Genomic DNA, 23,294 nt, shown 5'->3' with positions numbered 1-23,294 from the left:
TGTTAATGTGTGAAAGTAACATATTTCCCAAAAATATTTTAGAATTTCGCGAGCTGCCTTTTCAGAAGAATGTTGTCGAGGGATTCCGCAGTTAAAGTAACATAATTTTGATTGTAATGGGATATTATGACGATCTGATGAAGTAACAATAGAAAAAAAGAATAATATACAACATGCACACCCACACGTAGACTTACGTAAAGTGGCATAAAAGATAATGTTCAGAGTGGTCCCTTTATGGATAATATGAGGTATGATAAGGTTAAAGCATTGTACAGGACTTGACTTTCCTCTAACCAATAGAACTGATGAATGCTAAGAAGATTTCCTCCACCCTGGCATTTTGAAATGAACCCCACACCCTGTTAAATAGAACTAATAAATGCTGAACATAGTTTTTGTTGATAACCCAAATGACCAATTCTAAACCAATTCGTGAGTAGGCAAATTGGAGACTGTATCTGTTTCCCTGCTGCCTCAGGTGCCAGACTTATTATGGATGGAGAGTGACATCTACTAGGGACTGAGACAGTGCCAATAATGCCGCACAACAAAGGGGCGGGTTCCACACGCTAAATAGGGAAGCAAACCAAGAACACACAAACTAGGAACAGGTGTAACTAATGAGACAAAACTAACCGAAAGGAAAAAGGGATCAGTGGCAGTTAGTAGGCCGGTGACGATGACCGCCGAGCACCACCCGAACAGGCAGGAGAGCCATTCGGCGGGAGTCGTGACAGTTTGAGTGTGACCCGTGTGTATAAGTAGTAGATTAAGGAGGTCTTCCTATTGGGAAGAAGGGAATACGAGTTGAAGGAAAGATATTGTGGAGACTAGTGAAAGTAACAAAGTGAATGGTAATTGGCTTTCAGATAGCAATCTAATAATACAATATTTTAGTCATTTGATGACGATTGAGCATTGGGACTGATAATAAATTAGAGGCTGCTCACTCTTCAAGGCCTGGTCCACTGCTCTTGTGTTTAAGTAATCTGTTGTTTGTGATTTAAAGTGAGCTTCCTATGGAACACTACAGAGCTGCCAGTACACACTGACCTCAAACAGGCTGTGAGAGACACAGTGGGGAAATTTGTGACAGTTTGTACAGAATTGTATGTCAATGCAACAGGTTAAAAATATTAAGATTACAAGAGAGTTGTTTGCTTTAGAAGGTGCCCAATTCAGCTTTACGGGACACCATATCATCTGATGTGTCTGTCTGAAGTATAAATGTGTCTGAAGTATAATTCTGTATACACATGCGTTTATTAAGGCTTCCTGCCAACATGCAGTTAACTCAATGAATGATTAAGAATGTTTAGGACTGAATCAAATGTAGCATAGTGAAAACTAAATAGAAGTTTATTTTCTTTCTTCCAGGACTGATAGAATGTCCGCTACCAAGTTTAAAAAATATATATTTATCAATTATTATGCATCTCTCCCTTTGAAAGGCTTCCTGAGGCAGGTGCCTTGGGAGAGCAGTTAAAAGTACCTGGATCCAGCTGTTAAGGGTCCTCCCAAATTAAGCAAGGCCTGGCCATTTTGTTTGTGTTTACCCTACGATTGTTGCTACACACATGCCGGCACCCACACACAACCCACCTGTTAATGAATACTTGTTAGTGGTTAACATTCTGTTTAATTTAAAAGTTTGGGGTCTTTTTATTTGGTTTTAGTGGGTTTTTCACAGGTTTGAAAGGATGCTGTACATAAATTAATGTTTTTATTGTTAGAGTTGTGGTTGCACACACTTGATTAGAAGAAATTAATTGGAAAACCCAACATAAACCTGATACTCAAAATGTTTGAAATGTTCTTTAAATATCTTTAAATAATGTCTGAGGTAGAGGAAAAAAACACTCACTTAATAGGGCTGACTGACCTCTGACCTCTCTTCTGATTTCCTGGTGAGTTCTAATCACACTCACTAGAAAGACAGGAGACATTGTTTTTTTTAATGGGCTATTCAAACACAAACAATTAAGAAGTTTATAATTTATCAATAGTCCTCTGTGTGATTCGGACCACGAGAAGGACACAGAGAGAGAGCGCTTACGGGACACAATTATTTATAGAGATTTATTGCAATCTGTTTATTTTAGATTTAACAGGCAGTGTTGTTGGTTTTTTGGACGCATGAATCACGATGTGAGTCATGTGTCCACAGGGGGAATTACTGGTCCCCTGGGGCCCTTTGGTAAATAAGCAAACATTTTCTTCACGTTTGCCTGTAAAAGGAAAAAAGAGATGTTGGTTACGAATGACAGTTACTTCAGTTTTTGAAGTTTCCTCCAACTCTACTTTTATATGAAGAAGTGTTGTTATTGTTTAGAAGTCTGGATTTCCTGAATCAGGTAGTCATAATGATTTGTCATGCAGTGAATTAAAAAGACCCTAAACTACTATTGTTCTGGTCTACCCTCTGTCGAGGCTTTGGCAAAGGTGACCACAGATGGTATCTGGAAGATCATTTGGCCAAAAACAGTGTGAACCTCAACACCCCCTCTAACTGGATGAAATAATGGCAAAAATGGCATTCAATAGGGTCCTTCACCACTTCTACCATGAGACCTGAGTCCGAGACAGCAACCTGTACACAGCATCCAGTCAAAGTTATCAACTGCTTTTTCTCTCATGCTTTTTCTCTCAAGAGTGTGACATGGGTCCATGTGGAGTGAGCATGGAGAGTGATCCCATCCACATTTTTCTCATGCTGTTGGTGTACTGGTAGGCGAAATTGACAAAGACAGAATGGACTGTAAAGGACATTGGTGGCTCAGGTGAGAGACATTATCAAGGGCCATCCAATTTGAACATGTGCCATTAAAAAGGACGAACTGAAACAATATCTGAAGAAGAACACCAGGAAGGATGAGTGCCGGGGATGGAGGGTTGTGGTCAGCCATGCCCGTAATTTATTTAGGCTTATCCAAAATTGTTTATTTGGGGTATCAGATTGATTGTGGAGGTCTGCACACTGCAAAATGTACTATAATTTAGACAAGAATGTATTGAGATACAATCTGTCAATACTACAAATGGGTGCCATGATGAGAAAAGATAAGATGCTAGAAAAATATGTGAAATGTAAATGTACATTCTGCTAGTATCAATGTGTGCTAAGTTGAGGGTCTTAAATTAAAGTGATAGAAACAACGTGAAGCACTAAGGAATGTCATTCAACATTTGGGTTGGATAATTTATCAATAGTTATAATTATGATTTGGAAAGGCTTCTAGAGACAGAGCTGTGCCCTAAAAGGTGAGGAAAGCCACTAGATTGTAGCTTGGGCTAATCTTGCACCAAATCTAATTCTTAGATGGGTTGGTGTGAAACTGTTATAACGTGTTCTCCCTCTCGTCCCTGTGAAATGTTATTAACATGCTGTAAGGAGATCTGTGCCTCTCTGGCTGATAAGACTTCAGCAGCAATCATGTTTTCTGCTCCTCCAGAGGATGGTGAAACTAATGAGCTGCCAACTCTGGATGAGTCCCCATTTCCCCCTGTAGATAGGGACGATGAGTAATGATTGAAGGTTGTTTGCTTTTAACAAGTTGAGGGAAATGTAAACCCTTAACCTGTTTCTACTATGTGGAACTTCCTATCATGTGTACTTTCCTATTTATGCTATTTTATTCCTCTGACAGTTTTGATCCTTTATATTGGGCAGACAGACCAGTTCCCTACCTCTTCCCGCTGCCACCTGCCTCCTCTATTTTTGGGGTAATGCTGTAATCAATTGTTTGTACTCTTGAATTGAGCAGACCTTCCTGTACAATTCCATGAAATACATAACTCTACCATTCCAATTTACAATATAATTTAAGAACAAAATACCCTTTTCAAACATCTTTCCCATAAATATAGGTATTTTATCAACCAGCAAATTTGAGTACAGCCGTAACATTTGTTGTAATATTTGTTCTACCTTTTCAGGGGGATGAAATTGAAATTGTAGCCAGCTCTGCAATGGTTGGAGGTCCCACACCTGGATCTTTTGCACAGATTCTGTCAGACCTGGTGTTCAAAAAAGGTCCAGTTGCCAGGACCACAAACACAAATTCCATCTAGATACCGTTGCCCTAGAGCACACAAAAAACTGTACATAACTTGGCCTAAACATCGGCACCATAGGTACACTACCATTCAAAAGATTGGGGTCCTTGTTTTTTAAAGAAAAGCAAATTTGCTGTCCATTAAAATAACATCAAATTGATCAGAAATACAGTGTAGACATTGTGAATGTTGTAAATGACTAATGTAGCTGGAAACGGCAGATTTTGTTAATGGAATATGGACATAGGCGTACAGAGGCCCATTATCAGTAACCAGCACACCTGTGTTACAATGGCACATTGTGTTAGCTAATCCAAGTTTATCATTTTAAAAGGCTAATAGATCAATAGAAAACCCTGTTGTAATTATGTTTGCACAGCTGACAACTGTTGTCCTGATTAAAAGAAGCAATAAACTGTCCTTCATTAGACTAGTTGAGTATCTGGAGCATCAGCATTTGTGGTTTCGAATACAGGCACAAAATGGCCAAAAACAAAGCACTTTCTAATGAAACTCATCAGTTTATTCTTCTTCTGAGAAATGTAGGCTATTCCATGCGAGAAATTGCCAAGAAACTGAAGATCTCGTACAACGCTGTGTACTACTCCCTTCACAGAACAGCGCAAACTGGCCCTAACCAGAATAGAAGAGGAGTGAGAGGCCCCGGTGCACAACTAAGCAAGAGGACAAGTACATTAGAGAGTTTGAGAAACAGACGCCTCACAAGTCCTCTACTGACAGCTTTACTAACTAGTACCTGCAAAACACCAGTCTCAACGTCAACAGTGAAGAGGCGACTCTAGTCTAGTTGTGTTTCCATCAGGAGTGTGACACAAAGGACTTGTAGCGAGTAGAATCAACCTCTGCATCATGAAAGACATTTGCTTTGTGAGGTGTTCAATTTCAAAGTTAGCCATTGTTATGTCAATGCAAACTGAAGGGGTCCCAGGGTCTGGGCTTTGCCCCAAGTCAGGGCACGTCAAACGTAACCATGGCCCAGCGAGACATGGGTGCCGTTCTGCGTAGATGGAAAAATTAAGGTATTTTGGGTTAAACACCAGGGTAAATTGTCAATGGAAAATCGCCATGTAGCTACTTTAGTTGAATTCTGTGTGACAGATCTTGTTCTTTACCTCCCGTCACGACTCTCCTCCCTCTGGTATTAATATGATCACAGGCCGTGACTGATATACACTGCTTCCTCTTTCTTCCCAATTAGGTGCCCAGTGACATTTCAGACTCTGCTCCCTGGCATTAAATGGTAGCACTGATGGGAACAATATATCTTGGGGTGAAGCGAGGCATGGGTGTAATATCTCTGGTGGTTGGATCGATGCTAGTCAGTGGCATTCTGTGGCTTCCTTTGGGAGTAATGTCACATATTTATGCGGAGAGGCAAAGGAAGACCCTGTACGCGTCAGAGTGATGTACTGGGGCTGGGCAAGTGGTGGGTGGGTGGAAAAGACCAGCCTGAATTAATGCCCCCCCACACACATATCAAACCTTCCACAACACAGGGATGGACTAATATGGGTTATTTACTTACTATATACAGTGGGGCAAAAAAATATTTAGTCAGCCACCAATTGTGCAAGATCTTCCACTTAAAAAGATGAGAGAGGCCTGTCAGTTTCATCATAGGTACACTTCAATTATGACAGACAAAATGAGAAGAAAAAATCCTGAAAATCACATTGTAGGATTTTAAATGAATTTATTGGCAAATTATGGTGGAAAATAAGTATTTGGTCACCTACAAACAAGCAAGATTTCTGGCTCTCACAGACCTGTAACTCATTCTTTAAGAGGCTCCTCTGTCCTCCACTCGTTACCTGTATTAATGGCCCCTGTTTGAACTTGTTATCAGTATAAAAGACACCTGTCCACAACCTCAAACAGTCACACTCCAAACTCCACTATGGCCAAGACCAAAGAGCTGTCAAAGGACACCAGAAACAAAATTGTAGACCTGCACCAGGCTGTGAAGACTGAATCTGCAATAGGTAAGCAGCTTGGTTTGAAGAAATCAACTGTGGGAGCAATTATTAGGAAATGGAAGACATACAAGACCACTGATAATCTCACTCTATCTGGGACTCCACGCAAGATCTCACCCCGTGGGGTCAAAATGATCACAAGAACGGTGAGCAAAAATCCCAGAACCACACGGGGGGACCTAGTGAATGACCTGCAGAGAGCTGGGACCAAAGTAACAAAGCCTACCATCAGCAAGGGCATTGAAGATGAATCGTGGCTGGGTCTTTCAGCATGACAATAATAATATATGCCATTTAGCAGACGCTTTTATCCAAAGCGACTTACAGTCATGTGTGCATACATTCTACGTATGGGTGGTCCCGGGAATCGAACCCACTACCCTGGCGTTACAAGCGCCATGCTCTACCAACTGAGCTACAGAAGGACCAAACACACCGCCCAGGCAACGAAGGAGTGGCTTCGTAAGAAGCATTTCAAGGTCCTGGAGTGGCCTAGCCAGTCTCCAGATCTCAAACCCATAGAAAATCTTTGGAGGGAGTTGAAAGTCCGTGTTGCCCAGCAACAGCCCCAAAACATCACTGCTCTAGAGGAGATCTGCATGGAGGAATGGGCCAAAATACCAGCAACAGTGTGTGAAAACCTTGTGAAGACTTACAGAAAACGTTTGCCCTCTGTAATTGCCAACAAAGGGTATATAACAAAGTATTGAGATAAACTTTTGTTATTGACCAAATACTTATTTTCCACCATAATTTGCAAAATAATTCATTAAAAATCATACAATGTGATTTTCTGGATTTTTTTTCTCATTTTGTCTGTCATAGTTGAAGTGTACCTATGATGAACATTACAGGCCTCTCTAATTTTTTTACGTGGGAGAACTTGCACAATTCGTGGCTGACTAAATACTTATTTGCCCCACTGTAGCTATTGATTATATACTGACAGTGTCTCTGTGTGTGTGTACAGATGTAGGATCTTAATCTAATCACCCTGTTGCAGGATAACTTTCCTGCAATGCAGTTTAAAAAAGCTTCTGAAATTAATACATTAGTTTCCATTACGAAAAATGTATAAACCACTATAAAAATGTGCATTAATCATAATCCAGATAATAACTAACATTTCTTGTTGCTGCAGGATTATTTTTCTGCTGTAGCAAACTGCCTCAAGTTAAGATCCTACATCTGTGTGTGTGTGTGTGTGTGTGTGTGTGTGTGTGTGTGTGTGTGTGTGTGTGTGTGTGTGTGTGTGTGTGTGTGTGTGTGTGTGTGTGTGTGTGTGTGTGTGTGTGTGTGTGTGGGGGGGGGGTCTCGTGTTTTCAGAGAAGAAACAGATAATAAATCATTGTTTTGTTCTGTTTCATGTAATGTTGTACATAAACACCTATATGACATTCTTTGTTTGTGACAGTTGAGACATGGGAACACACTAAACTATACTATGTCCTGACTTATTTTGTTACTGTTATCGGGTATTTTATTAAATAAGTGACAGAGCAAAAGCTAAAGAAAGAGAGAGTAGAGAAGGAAATCAGACACTCAGATACATCATCTTTGTGACATGCACATTTAAGGTTGTCATTTCCTGTCCAGAGGAAGCAGTATGGTGATGATAGAGAGAATAGGATGTGTACATAGTCTGTTTGCACAGTACCCCACCCCGCCCTCTAGTCTCTGTGAACACCTGTTGCAGACAAATGGGAACATAAAGGTAGACTTAGCAATGCGTCAACATAATACAACATAATACATCAACTGCCAACAACAAGTACAAATATCATATTATAATATATTATCTGCAAAATAGACATTCAAATTTAACCGGACACTAGAAACCATCTCCCAAATATGGACAAACCAATCACCCACCAATCATCTTATCCTATCATAAACAACTTGAATTATTTTGATTGATTGATCAGAACGGGTAAACAAGACTCTTCATCTAAAATATTAGCACCGGGATATCCTCGGATGTTATTTATAATGAACAGAGAATCGGAGAATGGACAGAGAACGGACTGACAACCAGAGAATGTACAGAGAATTGAGAAAATGGACAGAGAATTCAAAACAATCTTTTTTTGTTTTAAGTGAAAATATCATTGGTCTGAAACTCAAAAATAAAAGTTAAATAAAGGTAAACAATAATATCAAATGGCAACAGAAATAATGTAGTTGTTAGTATTTATTTAATATTGACATATGATCTTACAGAGGGAAGCTAAAAAAAATGAAACTCATTAAGCCAATATTGAGTAAACTGGGAAAATGTTCTTGATCTCTCAAGACACACGATCAAGCTCCTGGAGAATACACAAACAATAAACATGTAACCATTAACTATTTACATGAAAATGTACATTGCAGTTTACTGAAGAAAAGCCTAGAATGACATTACCTGTAAACAAAAGTGAATTATCACTAAACATAACATTTACAACCAAATGTACATTCATCAGATATACTCAACTTTGTAAATAAAATTAATGGATGGCCACAATTGATTTTGACAAGCTACGGGTTTATACAGGCTTTTTTGTTCAAGCCCAGTTCTATCACACCTGATTCTACTATTCATGGCCTTGATGAACAGCTGAGGTCTTGATGAACAGCTGAGTAGTAGAATCAGGTGTGGTAGCACTGAGCTTGAACATAAAAGCCTGCACAATGCTATGGATCGTCAAGAGCAATTTTGATAACTCCTGATATAAACACTACAACAAATGACAAACTGCTGAGAAACAAGTTCAAAACACTTAAGAAAAATAGTCATATTATCAAATATGAATATAGACAGGTGCTCTAAAAACTTCAGCTACAAATGTCCTAAGTAATGATGTACTGTACACACCTGTCCATCTCCAGTAAAAGAGCACACATGTCCTCATTTGTAAATGGCCGTATAAATAAGAAAACATGTGAGAGTACTCACAGACTTGGATTAGAACATACATTTTAAATGTGTATAGTGTGCGATGTACCGTGTGTACTGCATGCTTTTGAATTTTGTCATTTCCACATGGGCCAGCTTGCAGGACCATGCCCACAATCTGCCATAAGTGTCCCTGGGCGGTGCTGTATGGTGTGCATCTCATGGATGAGGGCAACGACCTCTTTCTTCCTTGATAATCTGAGAGCTGGTCTCTCCTCCGTTCCAGCAAGACGCACGCAGTAGTACACACCACCACTCTCACTTGACTGCAACTCCACAAGAGCCACCTAATAAATGCAATTAAGCATTCTGTGTCAAAACTATACACTAAAGAGAATGGTCAAAATGTATTCTCTGAGAGGCAAACCCAGTACCTTCAGTTTCAAAGGGGGTGACTGTAACCGTTAGACTACAAACCTTATTATAAACATGTCAACTTGATTATAAACATGTTATCTCTATTTAACTGGACAGTGACAGGATACCTTTTTTGCACAGTGTTTTGGTTGTTCCTTCTCTCATTTTATTTTTATTTACCTAGACAAGATCAGTTAAGAAGAAATGTACAATTTTACAATTTACAATATTTACAATGACAACGTACCCCCCAAACCCTAACGGCACTGGGGCAATTCTGCACCACCCTATGGGACTCACATCACGGCCGTTTGTGATACAGCCTGGAATTAAAACAAGGTCTGTAGTGATGCCTCTAGCACTGAGCTGCAGTGACTTAGACTGCTGCGCCACTCGAGAGCCAAATGAACATTTATTTGTCTTACTTGGTTAAAAATAAATTGTCTAAAAACAGTTGATGTGTTGAAAACCGTCTCATTTATACAGTTAGGTAATTTATAGTGTTAGCTCTATCCAATCTCTTAGGGATACCTTACGGCTAGAATCCCGTTACCGGGTTCGATTTCCAAAATATTTAATTCGTAATATTAAACATTCATGAAGATACAAGTGTCGTACATCATTTAAAAGCTTAACTTCTTGTTAATCCAGCCGCTTTGTCCGATTTCCAAAAGGCTTTACAGCGAAAGCATACCATGCTTTAAAAGCATTAAAAACATTTTCCAACCAAGCAGATGCATCACGGAAGTCAGAAATAGCGCTAAAATAAATTGCTTACCTTTGAAGATCTTCATCTATTTGCATTCCCAAAGTTTCCAGTTACACAAAGAACGGTTTTGTTCGATAAAGTTCTTCTTTATATCCCCAAAATGTCCATTTATTTGGCGCATTTGATTCAGAAATACACCCGTTCCAACTCGCCCAACATGCCTACAAATGATCCAATCAGTTGCCTGTAAACTGGGTCCAAACTTTTCAAACAACGTTTCTAATACAACCTCAGGTACCCTAATATGTGGGTGGGGTTATATCCTTCCTGTTTGGCCCTGTCCGGGGGTGTCCTCGGATGGGGCCACAGTGTCTCCTGACCCCTCCTGTCTCAGCCTCCAGTATTTATGCTGCAGTAGTTTATGTGTCGGGGGGCTAGGGTCAGTTTGTTATATCTGGAGTACTTCTCCTGTCCTATTCGGTGTCCTGTGTGAATCTAAGTGTGTGTTCTCTAATTCTCTCCTTCTCTCTTTCTTTCTCTCTCTCGGAGGACCTGAGCCCTAGGACCATGCCCCAGGACTACCTGACATGATGACTCCTTGCTGTCCCCAGTCCACCTGGCCATGCTGCGTGCTCCAGTTTCCACTGGCCTGGGCACTAGGACCATGTCCCAGGACTACCTGACATGATGACTCCTTGCTGTCCCCAGTCCACCTGGCCATGCTGCTGCTCCAGTTTCAACTGTTCTGCCTTACTATTATTCAACCATGCTGGTCATTTATGAACATTTGAACACCTTGGTCATGTTCTGTTATAATCTCTACCCGGCACAGCCAGAAGAGGACTGGCCACCCCACATAGCCTGGTTCCTCTCTAGGTTTCTTCCTAGGTTTTGGCCTTTCTAGGGAGTTTTTCCTAGCCACCGTGCTTTTACACCTGCATTGTTTGCTGTTTGGGGTTTTAGGCTGGGTTTCTGTACAGCACTTTGAGATATCTGCTGATGTACGAAGGGCTATATAAATAAATTTGATTTGAAATTTGATTAATATGTAAATAATCAATCAAATTTAAGACGCAATAAACTCTTTTCAATACCGGAGAAAAACAACGAGGAGCGCGCTCTCATTCACGCACACCAAAACACTAGAGTCCTCCCGAGTGACACTTAGAAAGAATACGGAAACTTCTTCATTTAATAGAAATTGTGAATGTTGTAAATGACTATTGTAACTGGAAACGGCTGATCTTTAAATTAATATCTACATAGGCGTATAGAGGCCCATTATCAGCAACCATCACTCCTGTATTCCAATGGCACGTTGTGTTAGCTAATCCAAGTTTAACATTTTAAAAGGCTAATTGATTTTAGAAAACCCTTTGCAATTATGTTAGCACAGCTGAAAACTGTTGTTCGGCTGATTAAAGAAGCAATAAAACTGGCCTTCTTTAGACTAGTTGAGTATCTGGAGAATCAGCATTTGTGGGTTCGATTACAGGTTCAAATGGCCAGAAACAAAACACTTTCTTTTGAAACTCATCAGTCTGTTCTTGTTCTGAGAAATGAAGGCTATTCCATGCGAGAAATTGCCAAGAACTGAAGTTCTCGTACAACGTTGTGTACTACCCCCTTCACAGAACAGAGCAAACTTGCTCTAACCAGAATACCAAGAGGAGTGGGAGGCCCCGGTGCACATCTGAGCAAGAGGACAAGTACATTAGAGTGTCTAGTTTGAGAAACAGATGCCTTATAAGTCCTCAACTGGCAGGTTAAACAGTACCCGAAAAACACCAGTCTCAACATCAACAGTGAAGAGGCGACTCCGAGATGCTGGCCTTCTAGCCAGAGTTGCAAAGAAACAGCCATATCTCAGACTGGACAATAACTTAAAAGATTACGATGTTCAAAAGAACACAGACACTGGACAGAGGAACTCTGCCTGGAAGGCCAGCATTCCAGACTCTTCTCCACTATTGACGTTGTTTTAGGGTACTGTTTAATGAAGCTGCCAGTTGAGGACTTGTGAGGCATTTGTTTCTCAAACTAGACACTCTAATGTACTTGTCCTCTTGCTCAGTTGTGCACCAGGGCCTCCCACTCCTCTTTCTATTCTGGTTAGAGCCAGTTTGCACTGTTCATTGAAGGGAGTAGTAGTACACAGCATTGTACGAGATCTTCAGTTTCTTGGCAAATTCTCACAATTTCTTCATTTCTCAGAACTAGAATAGACTGATGAGTTTCAGAAGAAAGGTCTTTGTTTCTAGCCATTTTGAGCCTGTAATCGAACCCACAAATGCTTTTGCTCCAGATATTCAAACTTGGATTAGCTAATACACTGTACCATTGGAACACAGGAATGTTGGTTGCTGATATTGGGCCTCTGTATTCCTATGTAGATATCCCATTAAAAAAAATCAGCCGCTTATAGCTACCATCGTCATTTACAACATTAACAATGTGTACAATTGTAACGGCTTTCTTGCGTCGAAAGAGAGTCGGACCAAAATGCAGCGTGGTTAGTTCGATACATCTTTAATAAAGAAAACACGAACAAACAAAAACAACAAACGGACAGTGAAAACCTATACAGCCTATCTGGTGACCACTAACACCACTAACACAGAGACAGGAACACCCACAAAACACTCAAAGAATATGGCTGCCTAAATATTGTTCCCAATCAGAGACAACGATAAACACCTGCCTCTGATTGAGAACCACTCCAGACAGCCATAGACTTTGCTAGATACCCCAACGAAGCCACACACCAAATACCTAACAAAACCCCAAGACAAAACACACCACAATAAACCCAAGTCACACCCCGGCCTGACCAAATAAATAAAGACAAACACAATATACTTCGACCAGGGTGTGACAACACTCTATTTCTGATTAATATGATATTATTTTAATGGACAAAAAAATATGCTTTTCTTTCAAGACCAAGGATATTTCTTAGTGACCCCAAACTTTTGAATGGTAGTGTATTTCTATGGATGTCACGCCTTGGTCTTAGTATTTTGTGTTTTCTTTAATTATTTGTTCAGGCCAGGGTGTGACATGGGTTTATTGTATTTCGTATTGGGGTTTTGTAGTTATTGGGATTGCGGCTGAGTAGGGGTGTTGCATAGGTTTGGCTGCCTGAGGCGGTTCTCAATCAGAGTCAGGTGATTCTCGTTGTCTCTGATTGGGAACCGTATTTTAGGTAGCCGGGGTTCACTGTGTATTTCGTGGGTGATTGTTCCTGTCTCTGTGTAGTGTTCACCAGATAGGCTGTAATAGGTTTCACGTTCCGTTTGTTGTTTTTGTATTTATTAGTTATTTCATGTATCGTTCCATTTTTCTTCATTAAAGACATGAGTAACCACCACGCTGCATTTCGGTCGACTCTCTTTCTACAAACGAAGAACACCGTTACAATGTATAGATTCATAAGCTCAGCGTGACCACAAGAGACAGGTTGGAATGTCTGACAGAAATACGGGGACAATTCTACCTTTTTTTCAAAATTAGTGGTGTTTGAAATTGTTGATATAATGCTGAACATGATTATTTAGTTGCAGAAGTAGGGACAAAGGGCCAAAATGCGTAACTGTCCTAGAACATCTTGAACATGTGGTCACCTTAATCAACATGATTGTAGACAAATTTTATGACAAATATGGTTTGGCACATACATGTCTACATACATGTAGACATATTCAAAATACTATTTTCCAGTGATGTTAGAAAAAGTTAGCCTGGTCCCAGATCTGATTTTACTTGTGCCTACCCCATTGTAATTTAACTTGACATAAAATGACAATTCCATAAGGAGTTGGCAAGAAAGCAGAAATCATGTAATTAAGAATTAGAACACTAGAATGAACATGAATCTTCTTATGATGGTATTAAGGTCAGTCATTTTGGTCAGGGGAGTTGGTCAACCACTGCCAGAGCTGTGACTAGATATTCTGTAAAAAAAAAAAATTAAGAATTTATCTGCACTGTATCTTTGTTAGCTAGCTAGCCATACAGTTTCAGAGGAATGATTACATTTTTTAATTAACTGCCAATATGCAACATTCAATTCAAACAATGCAGTCCATCTAAAGCCAAACACTGGCTGAAATCAGTTGATGATAGGACTTAAACAAGTTGTAAATGCAACAAATTCTGATATTGTATCATATAATTGCACTCGCAGCATTCCAATAAATACATGTAAAAACTGTATTTAGAATTATATGATAATATTTTATGTTTAACATAATTATATTCCTCAATTTCTGATAAATCACATGCCTTACTTTAATTTTCCTGTATATGTAAACTCACGACTTGGCTTCTACTGACATTAATTGTAATTAGACTGTTTTGGATTTTTCCCTGAACAATATGGCTGACATTTTCACTTCAATCTGGAACATTAATGGTTTATGACATAGTTCCTCTAGTAATTGAATAGAATCTCTATGGCAGAAACAGACTTGCACTCAGGCTAGTAAAGAGTCAGCTGGAAATTTGAAACAACATTGGCCATGTTCATAAGGTTACAGTGCTGTCTTGTGGCTAAATACAGATATTGCACTTCTTTGACATAAATAATTGTAATGCAGGTCGTTGTGTATCCTTTACATCGGTTTGTTCTCCATTTAGGCTAGGTGTGGTGACAGCGCTGTATGATCTTTCCCTTAGTTTGAGTGTCATGCCAGAGGTGAGACTTGTGGCAGGTCAGTTCTTCTCTCTGATTTGTCCTCAGCTGGGATGAGCTCCGTCAATCGGCTCTGGAGAAGAGTATACACTACTCTGATAAGGAACATCACGACCATGGCAGCAAAGTAACATGGTCCAAGAACTGCTGGAGGAAGAAGATGAGAGGAACACTCTTATTAGGCTACATTACAAAATTATTATAACACAGTAACTACCAGTGTAAGTAACAACATGTTGTTATTACTATGTTATTACTATGTTATAAGCTAAAAAGTAGTTACACAATACCTACCACTTTTTCTGAAGTTTCGGTATGTTCTTGCAAACTGTAACTCAGTAATTACTTGTAAGATTATTTCATTTCAGTAAGGTGAGTACTTGTGTGTGTGGTAGTCAGTGTAATTCTCTTTGCTGAGGCCTCCTGGGTGGCGCAGTGGTTAAGGGCGCTTTACTGCAGCGCCAGCTGTGCCACCAGAGACTCTGGGTTCACGCCCAGGCTCTGTTGTAACCGTCCGCGACCGGGAGGTCTGCACAATTGGCCTAGTCTTCTGGGTTAGGGAGGGCTTGGCCGGTAGGGAAATCCTTTTCTCATCGCGCACCAGCGAATCCTGTGGCGGGCCGGGCGCAGTGCGCGCTAACCAAGGTTGCCAGGTGCACGGTGTTTCCTCCGACACATTGGTGTGGCTGGCTTCCGGGTTAAGAAGCAGTGCGGCTTGGTTGGGTTGTGTATCGGAGGATGCATTACTTTCAACCTTCGTCTCTCCCGAGCCCGTACGGGAGCTGTAGCGATGAGACAAGATAGTCTCTAAAAAATTGGATACCATGAAATTGGGGAGAAAAAAAGGGGAAAAAATAAATATATATATTTTTTCTCTCTCTGCTGTACCTGATGGTGAGTTGCAGGCTCTTGGTGTTGACTACAATGGCTGTGAGAAGACTCTGCCCACAAAGCTGTTTACACCAAACACCAGGGCATAGCGCTCCCTGCTCAAGCCTTGGGCTATCTGGAACCTGACAGAGACACACAAAGGGAATCATTAGACATAGAGTCACCTCAATCCGCATTCTACTTTGTACAGTAAAATAATGATTGATTGATTGACTGCTCAGTCCCTAAACTTGACATTTCCTATGGTTGAAATATCTCTTACATGCAGATGGTGATGAGCTCGAGGTAGATGGTTTTGAAGAGTCCGTAGCAGCCGTAGCAGATCCAGATGCTGTTGGTCAGGTCCATCAGGTAAAGAACTCCAGCAGTCAGAGCAGTAAACACACCCAGGACCAGCTCTCCCCACACTGACCAGTCCAGAGACACATGGCCCACATCTATGGAGGCTGCCGCCCCTGGAACACAGGTAGATGCAATCTCACTAATCTGGTAGAACCGAGGTGAATGCGGAAAAAACGTCCTTAACCAAATACACCACTGATCATGTTTCTTTTGGGCTATAGGGTAGTCCATACATAAACTGTAAGTCAGAATTGTAACAATGAAAGAGACAAGACCAAGTAAGGAAAGGACCCTGTATAATCTCCATATCACTGTGATGCTAACGCAATATAGGCTACTATAGCTATCTTGGGCTTGTTTTAATCCACTTAACGCCTATATTCATTGGCCCATCCCGCCTTGGCAGATCAATAATAGCTGGTTTATAAGCACTGCTGACCTGACCGCTCTCTGTATTAGAGATGTATTTAATCAATTTCTGGGCCTGAGGAGAGTATAGTTTCACCTGATGGAATTCATCTCATTCTGAAGAAGGAGAGGAGGGGAGGAAGAGAGGAAACGGAGAGGAGGATAAAGAGGGGGAGGAGAAGGAGAAGGAGAGGCCTTCCATCTGAAGAGGGTTATGAGATAGACCTGCTAATAGCTTAGCGTTGTCTTTAATCCCTCCATGAGAGTCAGACAATTACATACATTGAAATGAAATAAGCGGGGACACATTCATACTTGATTCCAACCTCTCTTTTAAAAAGCATGTGAAAAAGGTAATTCAAATAACTAAATTCAATCTAGCTAATTTCCGATTTATACGAAATTGTTTGACTACAGAGGTAGCAAAACTGTACTTCAAATCTATGATACTCCCCCACTTAACATACTGCTTGACTAGTTGGGCCCAAGCTTGCTGTACAACATTAAAACCTATTCAGTCTGTCTACAAACAGGCTCTCAAAGTGTTTGATAGGAAGCCCAATAGCCATCATCATTGTCACATCCTTAGAAAACATGAGCTCTTGAGTTGGGAAAATCTTGTGCAATACACCGACGCATGTCTTGTATTCAAGATCCTTAAAGATCCTTAAGATCCTTAATGGCCTGGCTCCCCCTCCACTCAATATTTTTGATTTTTTTAAAACAGAAAACCCAGACATATGGCAGCAGATCCACAAGGTCTGCCATGAGAGGTGACTGTATAGTTCCCCTAAGGAAAAGCACCTTTAGTAAATCTGCATTCTCTGTGAGAGCTTCCCATGTCTGGAATACACTGCCATCAGACACACATAACTGCACCACATATCACACTTTCACAGAATGCTTGAAGACATGGCTAAAGGTCAATCAGATTTGTGAACATGGTCCCTAGCTGTGTGTTGCCGCTTTCCATGTTGTCTATAGCTTGTGAGGTGTGGAAACACTTTGTTGCTTTTATGAATTTTGCTCTGTCTGTATGCTATGTCTTGCTTGTCCTATGTTGCTATGTTGCTATGTCTATGGTGCTATTGTCTATATTGTAATTGTTTTTAATAACCTGCCCAGGGACTGCGGTTGAAAATTAGCCGGCTGGCTAAAACCGGCACTTTTACTGAAACGTTGATTAATGTGCACTGTCCCTGTAAAAATAAAATAAACTAAACTAAAACTAAATTCCTGGTAATTTGTATTACAGAGCGAGCCTTTGATCCTGGCAGGAGGTTTTAGAGACAAGATGGATGGAGAGAACAGAACCCTTTGACCTTTCTATGAACTGTGTGTTGTTTGGAGTGGATGAGTTTATTCTGATAACACTGTTTTTTTTATGGAATATAACTCCAACGTTTGTAGAACTCATGTGAAAAGGATAAGGGTTTTTGATAGCTGGAATATATTACATATTCATGCAAAACAGTCTTGGTTCATGCTTTTCACCAATCTGTTTCCAATAACATTCCTATTGCCAAGTTCATTGCCATATAGCTGTAATTGATGGAGAAGTTTGGAACTCTCTTTCTTATTGGAGTATCAACTAATTTACTGCATGGTGATGTCACCATGAAGGCCAAATCTCCATCCCACCAAAATTTCAGGCAGTCTTTTCAAACAGCTTTTAGACTAAAAGGGCATTATCACCATTTTCACAATTTAACAGTATTATTCAAAACCCATAGTATGGAAATATAAAACAAAACACAGGAAAATCTAATTTTTGACTCAAACATCGGCAAATGTGAATTTACTTAGTCAAACACATAGAAACTGTGATAAAAATGTCAACCGGAAGAATGTATAAAGTGGAGACATGAAGCAGGATGTAATTTAAACACAGTAATTGCCTGCGGTTTCCAGGGATATAAGGGAACGTTTCAGCTAAAGAGCCAAAGGAAAGCCGGTCTGTGACGAGTTCCATCTGGTCTGAGCCATCTGGAGACAATAGACAGAACAGGTTTTTAGCCAGTGTAATTAATGTTGTGCATTGGGTAAAATCTGCCTAAAAGGCCAGCATCCCGGAGTCGACTCTTCACTGTTGACGTTGAGACTGGTGTTTTGCGGGTACTATTTACTGAAGCTGCCAGTTGAGGACTTATAAGGCATTTGTTTCTCAAACTAGACACTCTAATGTGCTCATCCTCTTGATCAGTTGTGCACCGAGGCCTCCCACTCCACTATCCCATCTGGTTAGAACCAGTTTGCGCTGTTCAGTGAAGGGAGTAGTTCACAGCGTTGTACGAGATCTTCAGTTTCTTGTCAATTTCTCGTATGGGATTGCCTTCATTTGTCAGAACAAGAATAGACTAATGAGTTTGAGAGGAACGTTCTTTGTTTCTGGCCATTTTGAGCCTGTAATCGAACCCTCAAATGCTGATGCTCCAGATACCCAACTAGTCTGAAGTCGGACAGTGTTATTGCTGTGCTGACATAATTGCAAAATGGTTTTCTAATGATCAGTTAGTCTTTTAAAATGATAAACTTGGATTAGCTAACACAACCTGCCATTGGAACACAGGAGTGATGGTTGCTGATAATGGAATATGTAGATATTCCATAAAAAATCTGCCATTTCAAGCTACAATAGTCGTTTACAACATTAACACAGTCTATACTGTATTTCTGATTTGTTTTATGTTATTTTAATAGACAAAACATTGGCTTTTCTTTCAAAAACAAGGACATTTCTAAGTGACCCCAACATTTTGAACGGTAGAGTATGTGTTGTTCTGGATCTCCTTAAAAGCTTGTATAAAGTGTAATAGTTGATGATACACAGTCCTCTTGAAGTTCAATGTTGAATAACATTTGTTAGGAGAGTGAAAGTGGAGATAATATGTGGTTTAACTCCAGTGCTTTACCAAGAGTCATGTGACGAGTGTGTTATAGTGAATCGTTATGTTACCTGAGAGTGTGGCGACAGCCTCCACCCCTCCATTGTATTCTGTGAAGTTGTATTGGGGCTGTTTGGATGCCCAGAGGAGCTGCACATAGCCTGTGATCTGGTGGTAGCCGCAATTCCCCATGGCTGACCACACACAGAAGAACAGCACGGCCACAGAGGAGTAACACTCTTTACAATCCACCGCTAACCTCTTCAGAGCTCTCATTTCCCCCATCCCGGTCCTCCTCCCCTTCCTCAGCCACCACACAACCCAGGATACACATGAACTGGACACAACCTCTTCGAATGGGCTGTTATCATTCTGAGTCCCCCCCAGGACCAGGCTTCTCTGGGGCATGGGCAGGAGGAGGGCAGCCAACAGAGCCACACAGAGGGATCCCAGGGTAATGACATTGAGCCAGTAGATGGAAACCCATCCCAGGGACACCAAGAGTTGACCCAAAATGGCTCCCGCTGTGTAGCCCAGTAGCACAGCCCCTCTGGCATAGCTAGTCACTCTCTGGTAATACTGGGGGTGGACAACACTGTAGATATAGGAATAGTAAGCCACGTCTGCTGCAGTGCCCATACTGTAAATGAAGAGGGCGCACTGAGTCAACACCACACCAGAGCTGAAGATGAACAGCAGAAATGCCCAAATGTAGTTGAGTGCCTGGAGGACGATGACAGGCTTGTACCTCAGGATATCTGTCACCAAGAAGACTGGGATGAGTAGGAAGAGGTTGGAATACGCACATACTGGGAACACTTGCCTTGTAACCTGTGGAAATATCAGGAAAATGGCAGGATATGTCATACAACAATAAATGAACATAAAAGCATTTGCCATTATTATAAAATATAATTTGTGATATGAATTCTCTAGCTAAATCAATAAATGAATAAATGGTTGATGTGCCATACCTGTTTGGTGGTGAGGTTCTTGTATAGCCCGGTGAGGTAGTCTGTGAGGAAATACTCAGAGGGCCTCATCATTGAGCAGAAGCCATAGATACAGAGCAGCACTATGGGGCCCACCCAGCCTCTGCTGTGAGGCCCACACTCCCTGCTCCAGTCCCAGCAGAACCCCGTCGTCTCTTTGTTGTTCCACAGGGACGTCTCTCCACGGCTGGGCTGAGCTCAGTCTAATTCAGCCTGTTTAATCTGCAGTGATATGGGGGTGGAGATAAACCCAAGGTGAGATTGACTGTAAAGTCACCTGGCTGTTCCCATTGTTGTTGTTCCCCCTGAGGTTTGAAGAGGGAGAGCTACCCAGACAGGGAACATTAAGATGAAAAATACAGGGGTGAAGTCCAAGAGTTGGTGTTGTCATAAATATATCACCCTCCACCTCCTTCATACTTCATAGCTCAGAATTGAATATGGAAATATAGCTGCAAGCAGCATTGGCAGGATTCTGGCCCTATTGCCCCCAGCAGGAGAAATTGGATTCAGTGCCCTTTGATGAGATACTTTTCTACTCCTTAACATGTCAAACAGGGGTACTAAGGGAGGTACAGTAATAAAGAAACCAGCTAATCAAACGTTATGCTTAGAATGACGACTCTCCTTTGTGTGTGCATGTCTGTCTTTCAGTCTGTCTGTCCAGTCTGGTCTCATAGACTAGACGTAACAAAGTAAACGTACATCCGGGACAATCAAATTAGTATGATACAGCAGCGGCCCGCCCATCATACTAAATGGATGGAGACAGAATTACTTTTACTGCAGTGGTTGCTCAACTAAAAGTTTTGTAATTATGCTGCGGGATTTAGAGGTAATTTTTGGTTTTGTACTGTACCCTGCGTCACTACTTCATTGACCCAGACCAGCAAAAGGGGAAGTTAGAGCACTGATTATGCTTTTGAGTCCCAAGGCACTACTGTGTCTCTAAGTGACAATGAATGGTTGACTTTAACCAGATAGAAACTGATAATTGTGCCTGACTTCAAAATTTTATTTCAATGAACTGAATAATGACGATGAAGAAGGTGATTGAATTTAGAACAATAGTGTAAGAATTGCTATTTCTCTATCCTGCATGCACACACCTGGAAAAATGCGCTTATTCTTTTGTTTCTACACATCAGTATCACTTACTAAAACTGTTGTTACACTATTGTTTTTATTCTATGAGAAACTTAGACTACAATTAGGGTGTGGAAATGTTCAGATTATTCTCCTCTTACTGTAGTACTGTAGCCTACTCCCAACATTGTCCAGTGTCTGTGTGGCACAGCGGTCTAAGACACTGCATCACAGCGCCAATTGCTTTGCTACAGATGCCAGTTCAATATCCATGACTGGGAGGCCTATGAAGTGATGGTAGGCTTTTGGTTTCTCTCCCTCTACAAATAGAAATAAATCATTCTAACTAACAAACTGGCATTATTTACAAATTAGTAACAATGTCTCACCCCATGTTCAGTAATGGCCTTTTCCTCGCTCACTTTAGATTATCTGAAAACTAAATAATCTCCAAAATATAGTTATTTTTTAAACAAGCCATAGAAAGTTGGTTGCAATTTTCATGGATCCGTCCGGAACTTTCATTACACACACCTGTCCTCTGTTACCACTGATTAGTACTTGTATAAGTGCACTCTTTGGTTTCCATTAGGCTGTCCGTTATTGTTACATTGTCTGTTGGTGCGTGTGAGTACCTGTGCTCTGTGTTTTGGGCTTCGTGCCCTTGTGGATTGCGCAGAGGATTACGGGTCTCATCCCATGTGTTAATCATTGTGTGCTTGTGTTATTTATTCGAGGTACTCCTCGCTCTTTTGTTCAACCCTGTGTTTGGTGTTTCAACCCTGTGTTTTTGTTTTGTGTTTGTTTGGTCTTCGTCCCCGTGCCTTTACACAGCACGCCGTAATATGGGCTCAATAAAAAAAAACTATTACACACTCCTGCGCCTGTCTCCTGAATCTCTTCATACTAATGTGACAGCAATATCAGTTTAGTCCATCAGAAAAGACATAACAAATAATGCAACAAATATTGTGGTTAAACTCAAACATACTAATTGATTAAAACCTCACTAGGGTAGGGGGCACTATTTTCACCTGCAGATGAAAAGCGTGCCCAAAGTAAACTGCCTGTTAATCAGGCCCAGAAGCTGGGATATGCATATAACTGGTAGATTTGGATAGAAAACACTCTAACGTTTCCAAAACTGTTAACACAATGTCTGTGAGTATAACAGAACTGATATAGCAGGCGAAAACCTGTGAAAAATCCATCCAGGAAGTGGGATTTTTTAAATATTTGTAGTTTTCCATTGACTGCCTATACAGATTCCATTGATTTAGGACTCAAATTGCAGTTCCTATGGTTTCCACTAGATGTCAACAGACTTTAGAAATAGTTTCAGGCTTGTTTTCTGAAAAATTAGGGAGTAAGACCACTCTGAATGAGTGTACACTGCAGTGTCCCAGAGGTTTTTCATGCGCACGACCGAGAGTGCACCTTTCTTGTTCTCCTTTTCTATTGCTTTTTCTACTGCTTTTTGTCCGGTTGAAATATTATTGATTATTATGACTAAAAACAACCTGAGGATTGATTATAAACATAGTTTGACACGTTTCTACGAACTTTACTGATACTTTTCGGATTTTACGTCTGCCTGTTGTGACTGACTTTGAGCCTGCGGATTACTGAACAAAACGCGCAAACAAAAGGTTTTTGGATAGAAAGATGGACTTAATCGAACAAAATGAACATTTATTGAGTAAATGGGAGTCTTGTGAGTGCAACCACATGAAGATCATCAAAGGTAAGTGAAACATTTTATTGCTATTTCTGACTTGGGTAACTCCTCTACTTGGCTGGTTACTGTTTGTAATGATTTCCCAATTTGTAAGTCGCTCTGGATAAGAGCGTCTGCTAAATGACTTAAATGTAAAATGTAAATTTGTCTGCTGGGCGCTGTTCTCAGATAATCGCATGGTATGCTTTCGCCGTAAAGC

The 23,294-nt window shown here is 40.7% G+C and overlaps 1 pseudogene; it reads right to left on the bottom strand.

Moving 5' to 3' along the window:
* Nucleotides 1-1,020: 1,020 nt before the first annotated feature.
* On the bottom strand, nt 1,021-21,751 carry LOC123997215 (annotated as a pseudogene).
* Between the last annotated feature and the right edge of the window lie 1,543 nt (nt 21,752-23,294).

Source organism: Oncorhynchus gorbuscha, linkage group LG15 (assembly GCF_021184085.1).
Source record: "Oncorhynchus gorbuscha isolate QuinsamMale2020 ecotype Even-year linkage group LG15, OgorEven_v1.0, whole genome shotgun sequence".
Lineage (NCBI taxonomy): Eukaryota > Metazoa > Chordata > Actinopteri > Salmoniformes > Salmonidae > Oncorhynchus > Oncorhynchus gorbuscha.
This window is presented reverse-complemented; position numbering and strand designations above follow the sequence as displayed.